Below are 11,451 nucleotides of genomic sequence, written 5' to 3'. Positions count from 1 at the left end.
CCTATTCCCGAGCACCGACTTTCCCCCGGGAAGTGGAGCTCACACGCTGCCTCCTTGCGTGGTGCTCTGAGAATACACGGGGCATTTGCCCGGTGTGTGTGTGTGTGTGTGTGAAGTTCTTCACAAAGACAGCCATCCAGCAGCTTTGGTCACCACCACTGCTACGAGTATTAGAGTGTTGTCATCATGGTCTTTGTCATTGCGGCCCATGTCCCGAGTCTCATGAGGTAGCTCATGGTGGCACAGCCTGAACCCACCAGGGCTCCGTCTACACTGGGTGGTGTTTCTATCCCCTTCTCTTCCCTCGCCATGGCATGGGGCACCCATAGAGGTTCTGAATAGCTTGCTGGTAAAGTACTTCCCCTCATCTTTGACTTTTGTTTTTTCCTCTCCTTGTGTAACAGAAACCCATTGAAATCTCATCGCTGCCAATTAATGTCATGCACCGTTCTACAAACCCATTCTGACCTGCCTGATCCCTGATCCACCCCAAGAGTCATCTTTTAGGATTGTGCCTAGTCCTACTTCCCACGTCATTAGCCTCACGTCATTCTGCCATACCTCACGAGGTTTGGAAGGGCAGGCATTTACATGGAACTTGCTGTTGCATGTTTGGCATGTATCTGACCAGTGTGCTATGGTGGTTTTCAAGTTGCTGTTAAGAAAAAGTGTTCAGAATATCCTTGAAACCTTGGGGGTTTAGAACCAGCATGTAGCAAGAAACCCACTACACATAAGGCAGCATGGGAAGAGCCCTCTGGAGTCACACAGCAAAAGGCCACACGTGAGTCTGCTCTCTTCCTGCCCAAATCATGTCTCACTGCTCTCTTCCTGGGCCAACAGATGGGCACAGAACAATGCATTGCTTCCAACGTCTGTCTAAACCCAGCACAGCTGAGGTGGTCGTGATGGGCAAATGGTTCTGGCTTCCATGTGACTTGAAGGGAGAGAGCCCATTGCCTCTGTGATCTGCGTCGCAGAGCGAATGGGTCTCGGTAGTTTTTTCAGTACGTGGGTTCTTACTTATTTGTGTGGTTGTTAGGTTGGTTTCTAGGTTTGCTGGATTGTCTGTGAGAAATCCAAAGAGTTTCAAGCTGTCCTGAGGAGGACTGCAGGAAATGATTCTATGAAAGAGCGTCTGGGAAAACAAATTAAGAACATTAGCATCAAGCAGGAAAACACTATGTTAATGAAACATTGATTTAAATGGCCCATTTTCCAATATGAAATCAGTGCTCGGAGGAGAAGTTTCTCACTGGTGACATGAAGTCACAGATGTGTGGCAGACATTGACATTTTAGGTGGAATTCTGGACAGGCTCCGGGCTTTCCAATGGTTCTACTTTGGGCCCAGAGGTTGTCTGCTGCTGAGTAGAAGGTGGCGCCTTGATTTTTATGTGATTCCCCTTGGGACTTAGAAGTAAAATAACTGAGAAAATCAAGTTTCTATCATTAGGGTTAGTTTCCATCCACAAGGGCACAGGGCACAGGCATGGGTATGGGTGCTGGAAACCAGTCATGATTTATTCTGCAGATGTTCTGGTGTAATTAGTGTCTCTGCCCCGTGCCTCACTGGTAATCATATCCAGGGACGGGGTATTTAAAACTGGAGCGATCTGGGGATTTGAAATAACTTGTTTTGATAATTTCTCACTATTAGTTGTTGGAAGGCCTCAGAGCATGACTCTTCTCTCAGGAGTAAAGAACAAAGAAATGATTTCTCAGAGGATACATGGTGATTTATTAGTATTTTAGTTTTCTGCAAATACTTTACGAGCAGAGTAAGATTCAGTCTGCATCATAAGCAGCTGAAAGAAGTTTGGAACCAATCTCAGAATGCTGTCAAGGTGGTGTCTATTCATTTAATGAGTATTTATCAAATTTCTAGCATGCATCAGGAAGCAGCCCTACTATGCAGAGTTTAAGATGCATTTCTTCCATCTAAGGGTTCACATGTAGTAAAGTTGTAGATGATCTCATGTAAGCATGTGCAGGGGTCCAAGGGACAGGTTGAGAACCAGTTGCATGAGGCGGGGCATCCATATCCAGAGCTGCTTTTGCCAGGATAGAAAGGCAGAAGGACATTCACAGGAGAAGGAACACACCAAAGAGAAGTGAGGAAATGGAAGCTGAGGGTGCAGCTCAGTGGTAGAGTTCTGGCTGAGCAAGTCCATGGCCTTGGATTCGATCCTCCACACTTCCAAAAAGAAAAAGAGGCAGAATAGAGAGACGAGAAAGAGGAGGAGGCCAAGTGGAAAAAGAAGGTAGGAGATGGAAGGCAGGCTGGTGTGCTGCTCTGACAGGGGCAAAGAGTTCAAGTTGAGGACCCTGAACCCTCTGCTATGGACCTTGACTTTCATCTTGTAAAGACTAGGCGTCATTGCGTTTTCATGAAAAAAGCAATGTCTTGCTGACTTTTTATGACATGCACCGAGGCAGAGCTTAGAAGGGAGGAAAGATTCCATACATAATGGGGAAATACTTGGGAAGTCGTTGGCTGAGTCAGGTAGAGAAATGAAGAAGCAACAAGTTAGGGCTATAGGTCTGGGATAGGGAAAAAAAAAAGCTGATTTGAGGATGTGATCATGGGCTGTTGGTAAGATGTAAAGATTTGGAAGAGGGGCTGGAGAGATGGCTTAGCGGTTAAGCGCTTGCCTGTGAAGCCTAAGGACCCCAGTTCGAGGCTCGGTTCCCCAGGTCCCACGTTAGCCAGATGCACAAGGGGGCGCACGCGTCTGGAGTTCGTTTGCAGAGGCTGGAAGCCCTGGCGCGCCCATTCTCTCTCTCTCCCTCTACCTGTCTTTCTCTCTGTGTCTGTCGCTCTCAAATAAATAAATAAATAAAAAATTAAAAAAAAAAAGATTTGGAAGAGGCAGGGAGATGTTGAGGGAGAGATAGGATTTCAGGACAACACTAAAGCTTGTGATGTGAGCTACTGGCTGAATAATGAGCTCATTAGCTGAGACTAGCAGTCGACGAGCAACCAGAACAAGTGACTGCTTTTGACCTGAGCATGGTAGAGTTAATCTAGAGACGCTCAAGCGGCTAGAACGTGACTGTGAGAGGGGCTTTGCTAGGTAATAAAATGTTATGAAACAAATATTAAAGTACATCTTTGGTCACTTTAACAAGTCGTTCTGGATGGTTTACCAGATAGATCATCCATCTCTCCTGATCATTCGTCTATTTGCGAGCTGTTTTTCATCCCAGCAGGCCCACGGGAGAGGCTGCTTGTCCTCCTACATGCTGAGTTTATTGCAGGGTGAGAGATTTGTTTATTTCACTGGGTATAAGTAATGCAGCTAATATATCCTGGTGGATGCCTTTGTACTTGCTCTGAAAATAGTTCCAAAATGAATTTTCAACTTGATAAGTAGATATGAAACCAAGCCCGGGGTGGCGGGGGGAGGGGAGAACCCCGATGAGTGTCGTGGTAGGCTGTTGCTATGCAGCAGAGAGAGCTGCTGGCCTGGCTTTGGTGTTCAGTAGCCTGCAGCTCCGTGCTTCCTCACGAGGTGCTGCACACACAGTGGTGAGCTACCATCCCATGGGTGGAGTGTTTCGTGCAGCATGGAATATGACGTCATCAATGTTACACACCTTGGCTGGCCTAACTTTATGGTTTCTGTGGTGTTATCTACTTAGAGAGCATCAACTGCTCAAATCTGCTCTCAAAGCACCCCAGAAAGCCCTTTGGCAGGAGCAGGAAGGCCAGTGCATAGACAACCTGCATGGCAATGAGGGGAATAGCAAAGATGGAAAAGAAAGGGTGGTGGGTGGAGCCAAACAGACTGATCCAGAGCCAGCACTTTGCCTAGGAGTTGAGGAACCAAGGTTCAGGCTGACTAAAGAGAGACTATCTCGACGCAGCATGGCTCCTGTGTTCTTCAGGGAGGGGTCCTGGGCAGCAGCTGCTTGGACTCACATTATCATCGTGTGTTGGAACATTAGTGAGGATCAGCCGATGGGCCCCGGGGCTCTCTCTGAATCACTGGCTCTCATCTCTGGCTGCACATTGAGGTGACTGGGGAAGCTTTGAAGAACATGCTGCTGGGCTGGGGAGGTGGCTCACTTAGGAAACTGCTCGCCGCCCCAGCAGGCAGACCTGAGTTCAGGTTCCCAGTACCCACGTAAACTGCCAAGTGTGGAGCCTCGTGCAATCTTAGCCCTGACGTGGTAGAGACAAGCAGATTCCCCAGGACCTGCTGGCTAGCCAGTCCAGCCAGCTCAGTGAGTTCTAAGTTTGGTGAGAGACCCTGTCTTAAAGAATATGGTGGAGAGTGATTAAGAAAACACCACCTGATATTGACCTCTATGCTCCAGATACACATGCAAACATATGCATGAGATCCCATCCCCCACACATGCCAAAAAAAGAAAGAAAATTTAAATATAATACACTGGTGTCCATTCTGATCCAACTGAGTCATCTGAAGGCTGTGGTGAGTATTGGAAAATTACAAAAGCACCTCTTTGCGACTCCCACCCAGTGATTCTAATGGAAAACCAATTCAGCTTGGAGAATCCTTGCTCTCAATCCCTGCCCTTGGCCTTCATTTCCAGAACGTGAAACCGTTCTTTATTTTGTCCAAGAGTGCGGGCAGATGCCTACAGATGTGGACACACGCAGAAGTGCACACTACTCCATGTTTCCTGTAGGTGAGCGCTTTATTTGGGAAGAAAACCCCGGTGCTTTCCCCTTGGAAAAGCTGGATTTCACACATGAGTAGTAAGTTGGTGTGCGTCCATCACCCCAGCAGTGCGAAGCAGGTTAAAGCCACTGGCTGGGTCAAAAGCAAAGACGTGGCTCTTGGGAGCTGGTGTGAGGAGCGGAGGCGGCCACAGCGGTCCCTCGTCACCTGAAGACACGAATGAAGAGGTTGGTCATATCACCACAGTGTGACGCGAAGCACCTGTACTGGAAGGGGCTCATGGTTGCCAAAGACAGCAGATGCCAAAACCCAGGAGGCTGGTCTGGAGCCACTGAAGCCACTGTGGCCTGTGACAAGGTGACTGGCAGGAAGTGCACTGGGTGAGGTGAAGGGAGAGTGAGCTGGCCCAGCCATGGGCAGGCAGCCCTCCAGGGGCCTGGCTAGAGGCTTAGGCTCCCCCGGGCCAGACAGTGCAGACTTAACAGGACTTAAGCAGCGACTGTGTAGCACCAAGAAGGTGCTGCTTTGCTATGAAGTAGCTGCAGAGAGGGTAGGCACGCTAACACTGGCTTGCTCCCACTGCCATGGCTATGTTCCGATGGGAGGCTGGCCCTGCTCATCCACTGAGATCACTGTCAAGGTCAAGTGCCAGCTCATTGTGAGCAGTGGAGAAACAGACACATCCGTCCAAGTTCATGGACTGGGGTGAATAAAACCACTTTTCTGGTGACTGCAAATGACCAGGCTTTGGTAAAGCTGACCCTTGAATTTCTTAGACTTCAATGCATCATTCCATGGCCCTGGCTGGTCTGTTTAGAAGAGTTTCTGGGGCTGGAGAGATGGCGTAGCAGTTAAGGTGTTTGCCTGTGAAGCCTAAGTACCCCAGTTCAATTCTCCAGGTCCCACGTAAGCCAGATGCACAAGGGGGCACATGTGTCTGGAGTTCATTTGCAGTAGCTGAAGGCCCTGGTGTGCCCATTCTCTCTCTCTCTTTCTCTCTCTCTCTCTAATTAAAAAAAAAAAAAAGAGTTTCTGATCAGTTACTTTCTCTATTGTTAAGACAAAAACCTGACCAGAAGTAGCTTACAGAAAGGAAGGTTTTAGGCTGGAGAAATGGCTTAGTGGTTAAGGCATTTGCCTGCTAAGTCAAAGGACCTCAGTTCAATTCCCCAGGACCCACGTTAGCCAGATGCACAAGGGGGCACACACGTCTGGAGTTCGTTTGCAGTGGTTGGAGGCCCTGGTGCTCCCATTCTCTTCCCCTCTCTCTCCTGCTCGCAAAGAAAAATAAAATTAAAAAAAGGAAGGTTCTGTTTTCAGCCTGTAGTTTTAAGGGGAAGTCTACCATGGCAGGGCAAGCATTGCAGGAGCAGACAGCCGGCATCATCACATCAGCAGGGCGGAAGTAGAGTGAGATGGAGCATGAATACTCTGGTATCTTTTTTATTATATATAGCCCAGGAACCCAGCTCTTGGGACAGCACCATCCATAGTTGACAGTGGGTCCTCCCACCTCACCTAATCTAATCTAGAAAAATCCCTCACAGACATGACCAGAAATGTGCTTTCATGGTGATTCTAAATCCCATCAAGTTGACACAGGAAATTAACCAAAGGGGATATTCACATGTCTCTGGGGAGGTGGCTTGCCAATGGAGGATGCAGACAGGAAGTTGGGAAAATAATGCTGCAAGGTCGCCAGCAGAAAGCCAGGCATATATCTCATGATCTTAGAACCCTGGGCTGTGCTGGAAAACCCTTGTTGAAAGTTCCCTTGATTTCAAAAATATTCATGCAATTCATGAGGAATGTGGTGAGCTCTTCAATGGTGGTTATTGTTTTCTTTTTGTGTGTGTGATATTTTGCATATATGTGTGTGCATGATCATGTGTGTAGGTGCAGATGGGTATGCAGGTATGCATGCATGTGCATATGTGTGCATTTGTAGACTGGAGGACAATCTTTAGTGTTGTTTTTCAGTTGCCATTTCTCTTTTTTGAAACAATGTCTGTCAGTGGCTTGGGACTTTCCAAACAGACTAGACTGGCTAGCTAGTGCGCCCCATGGGTCTACATGTCTCCAGCAGCTTCCCAGTGCTGGGATTAGAAGTACACCCCACCATACTTTGTTTTCCTTTTTCTTTTTACATGTCTTTTTTTTTTTTCTTTCTCTTTACATGCCTTCTGGGAATCAGAGTATGTGGCAAGCACTTTACCAACTGAATTCTCTCCCCAAACCTGAAGTCAGAATTTTGACAAGTTTTGATATCCAATATATGTTTGTCTGTCTATCTCCTGAATGAACACAGATGTGCTGGAATCTTCACACTTCCCAAAACTGGTCATGCCAAAGCCAGGTTCTGTGGAGGTGTCAAATCCCAAGGAAGAGGGAACTGTGTTCTTCCTGGACATGCCAGAGACCCCGATGCAGAATTGTGTCTTGTCTAGTATATTTTCCCTTCTGTTCTTTCTGGTGTTGAGAGCTCTGCAGAACTTCCTCCTGAAAGGTAGATGACTGTTGCAGTCTGCTTCGAATTGCTGCCAGAAACACTTGACCAGAGCAGCTGGTGGGAGAAAAGGGTTTATTTTGACTTACAGGCTCCAGGGGGAGCTCCATGATGGCAGGGAAAATGATGGCATGAGCAGAGGGTGGACATCACCTCCTCACCAACATCAGGTGGACAACAGTAATGGGAGGCTGTGCCAAACACTGGCAAGGGGAAATTGGCTGTATTACCAACAAGCCTGCCCCAACAACATACTGCCTCCAGGAGGTGTTAATTCCCAAATCTCCATCAGCTGGGAACCGAGCATTCAGAACACCCAAGTTTATGGGGGACACCTGAATCAAACCACCCACAATGACAAACTTAGCCTTGGTTTTGACCATGATGTGATAGTCATTGCTTATTTCACACTACCTGGGCATGGTAATGAGAAGAAAGGAAATTGGTCTGATGCCAGTGCAGCTGTTTAGCCAAGAGGACACAGTTCTGTGCTTCTAGGTGGCCTTTTTCATGGGCTTCTGTCCACAGAAAATAATGAAAGCACTAATTCCAGCTGGGTATGGTGGCCCATGCCTTTAATTCCAGCACTCATGAGGATCTTCATGAGTTCGAGGCCATCTTGAGACTACACAGGTCAGCCTGGGCTAGAGTGAGACCCTACCTCCAAAAAACCAAAACCAACAAAAATGTTTTTATTTGAGACATATTTCTTTTTGAACATAGTAGGGCTTTACACATGACCTGTGTGTGTGTGTGTGTGTGTGTGTGTGAGAGAGAGAGAGAGAGGGGGGGGAGGTGTATATTTGTGTAAATGTGGGCATCCATGTGCCACGGCACATATGTGGAGGTCAGAGAATAACCTTGAGAGCGGGTCCTCCCCTCCCAGCTTGTTTTCAGGCAGGTCTCTTGTTGCAGCTTAGCTGGTCTGCAAGTCTCTGAGCTCTCCTGTGCGCATGTCTTCTCACGCCCGTACGCTGAGATCACAGGTGCTTCGGCTGCAGGTCCAGCTTTACATGGGTGCGGAGATCTGAGCTCGGTCATCAGGCTTGGCCAGGAAACCCCATACCCACTTCCTCAAATTGTTACCCTATCAATGACAGGGACATTGCCTGAAGAACCCCTTAAGTGACAGGAAAATAGAACTGGCTGTGCACCTTACCACAAGACGGGGAGAGTCGAGGGAGTCTCAGAGTGGGTTGTCTTACCTCACGAGCATGTCCTTCTACCTGTGACTTCCATTTCCTTTGCACTGTGTGAGGCCCATGTGGACCAGCTAGCCATTCCTTTCTCCTGTTCTTTCTCCGTTAGCCCGGTGTGAAGGAGCGTTGAAATGTCTAATACTCAGCCTTTCTGTCTTCATTCAAAGGATCTGAATTCTTTTGTCAACAGCCAACTCTGTGTTCTCTAGTTTTCAACCTTCTACCCCATGTTGCACGTGGATCCTTTCTTTAGGGAAGAGTGTATGACTGTCTCTGTCCCCTGGTCCTGCTTCCCTGTCCCTTGCACCTCTCTCAACAGGCCCCCTTAGGTGTCCTCATCAAAGGCGTCCTTTCCTCTGAGATTATGTGGCACCAAGGTCTTTGTGACTGTGACTTGGGGTGTGTGTGTTATCTGAGACTGAATTTCCCAAATCTAGCTGCGAACCAGAGGCAAGACAGGAGGTGAGGGCGGTCCCTGTGAGATTAGGAGGCTGGAATGCCAGGCCTGAGTGGTGACTGGGGAGCAGAGTTCAGGGGTAGTTTTCTCTGGCTTTGGTGACAGTAGTCCTGGTGTGGTGGTTTGATTCAGGCATCCCCCATAAATTTAGGCATTCTGAATGCTAGATTCCCAGCTGATGGAGATTTGGAAATTAATGCTTCCTGGAGGCAGTGCCATTGTTGGGGGCGGGCTTATGGGTATTATAGCCAGTGTCCCCTTGCCAATGTTTAGCACACTGTCCTGTTGCTATTGTCCACCTGATGTTGGCCAGGTGGTGATGTCCACCCTCTGCTCATGCCATTGTTTTCCCCTGCCATCATGGAGCTTCCCCTAGAACCTGTAAGCCAAAATAAACCTTGTTTTCCCACAAGCTGCTCTTAGCTGATTTCTGCCAACAAAGCAAACCAGACTGCAACACCAGGGAACCAAGTGGATAGACATTTACAGGGAGAGATTAGGAGGGGTTAGCTCATGCGATTATGAAGGCCAATTATGAGAAGTTTCACCTGCTCTCTAGAAGCTTAGGACTCCAGAAAACCAACAGGGTAATTCAGTCCACACCCAAAGATCTCAGAGCCAAGCAAGCCACGATTTAAGTCCCAGGCTGAGGCTGAAGGCCCGAGAACTAAGGGTGCCCACGCCCCAGGCCTGCTTCTTTGTTTTGGGTTGGCCGTCAAAGGATTGAGTGATGCCCAGTGAGGGTGATCTTCCAGAAACACCATCGTAGACACACCGAAGTACTGCCTGGCCAGCTCTCCGGGTATCCCTGGGCTCAGTCAGATTTATACTTGAGATGCAACAAACGGACTCAGTGGATGGCAAGTCTGCTGATCAACACGCGGCGTTCTGGAAGAGGAGTCAGGAGCTGATTCTCCTACAGCAGCAGAGCCAACTCAAGTGGAGCCTGGCTGCCGTGCCGCCTTTCCTCCTGCGTGTGTCTCTCGGTGGGTGTGGCAAGTGGGGACGCAGCAGTGTGTCTCAGCACACCGTGTGAAGCATCGCCGCTTGCTGGCGTGCCCATTCCCCTCTACAAGCTTCCTGGCCACATGTGCTTAATTTCCTGCTGAGTTCTCTCTTGTGTGGACTAAGTGGTGAAATTCCTCTCGTAGTATATCTTGGAAAATATTTTCTCCCTTCTTCTGTAAGCTTACTTAAGTAGTGATTTTTACACGTGTCATTTCAGTGATTCCAAGAAAAATATGTGTGTATGTGTGCATGTCTGTCTTGCATCCCAACATTCCTTAAAAACTGTCAGAATAGGGGCTGGACAGATGGCTTAGCGGTTAAGCGCTTGCCTGTCAAGCCTAAGGATCCCGGTTTGAGGCTTGATTCCCCAGGACCCACGTTAGCTAGATGCACAAGGGGGCGCACGCATCTGGAGTTCCTTTGCAGTGGCTGGAGGCCCTAGCGCACCCATTCTCTCTCTGTCTCTCTCTCTGCCTCTTCCTCCCCCTGTCACTCTTGAATAAATAAATTAAAAAAATATCAGGATATGTTTCACTAGAGAATCACCCTACACAGAGGGCTAAGCACAGAGTCCTGAGGACTTGAGGATTACAAACATATGACACAGAATAAATTTTATATCGATGGTTTGCTGTCAGCTTCCTGTCTAGTTTTAGGTCATGTCTCTGTCCTCTACAAGGCTTTGACATTATTTGTGTGGGTAGTTAAATTATTTTAGTGACGTATACATATGACTCATTATTTTCGATTACATATCATCTGATTAATACATTTTATTTCATTTTGCATTCTTGAAACCCAGGCTTATCATTGGTGGTTTAGATAGCTGTTCCTCGGTTTAAAGCTGTGTGGTAAACTCTCCCACAGAGCTCAAAGTTAGGATCAGAGGCTTTAGTCAGAGACAGAAAACTATACAATTGAAGGAACTTTTTCTAAAATAATAGTTGCATGGTATTTATTAACCATTTTAAGACACTTGTATTTTTCTTTGGTAAATATTTAGAAAAGAGTAATGGCTGTATAATACAGACAGGTGATAGTATAAACACGTGCAAGGATATTAAACAGATGCAAAAAATAAATAAACCAGATGCATTGTGATCGCTATGGGATGCTATCTGGGCTATTGTTTTTTGTTGAAATAGAACTGATGTGCTAAATCTCTCTCTATATATACGTAGATACACATGAAAATATACTTTATGTATGTGACATACATTTTAAATAAACTTTATTTTTCTTATATATTTCTATTGAAGAATAAAGCTTCATTTCATCAGTGTACCCATAGGCTATAAAAATCCTGCTATCTTGGGTACCTGAGGAAGATAAGGCATATAAAGAAAACATTTTAGGGCTGGAGAGATGGCTTGGCAGTTAAGGCACTTTCTGGCAAAGCTGGGGTTTAATTCCCCAGTACCCACATAAGCCAGATGCACAAAGTGGTGCATGCATCAGGAGTTCATTTGCAGTGGCTGGAGGTCCTGGCATGCCCATTCTCTCTATATCTGCCCCACCTTGTCTCTCAAATAAATTTAAAAAATTTTTTTAAATTTAGGGCTCAGTGATTAAAGGATCTTGTTTGAAAAGCCTGATGGCCCCATATCAAGCCAGAAGCACAAAGTGGAGC

The 11,451-nt window shown here is 47.1% G+C and overlaps 1 protein-coding gene across 3 annotated transcripts in view; it reads left to right on the top strand.

Moving 5' to 3' along the window:
- The window catches only part of Camk1d (calcium/calmodulin dependent protein kinase ID), a 490,150-nt gene that overhangs the window by 183,177 nt on the left and 295,522 nt on the right, over positions 1 to 11,451 (top strand). The gene's annotated exons all lie outside the window — the stretch shown is intronic.

Source organism: Jaculus jaculus, chromosome 15 (genome assembly GCF_020740685.1).
Source record: "Jaculus jaculus isolate mJacJac1 chromosome 15, mJacJac1.mat.Y.cur, whole genome shotgun sequence".
Lineage (NCBI taxonomy): Eukaryota > Metazoa > Chordata > Mammalia > Rodentia > Dipodidae > Jaculus > Jaculus jaculus.
This window is presented reverse-complemented; position numbering and strand designations above follow the sequence as displayed.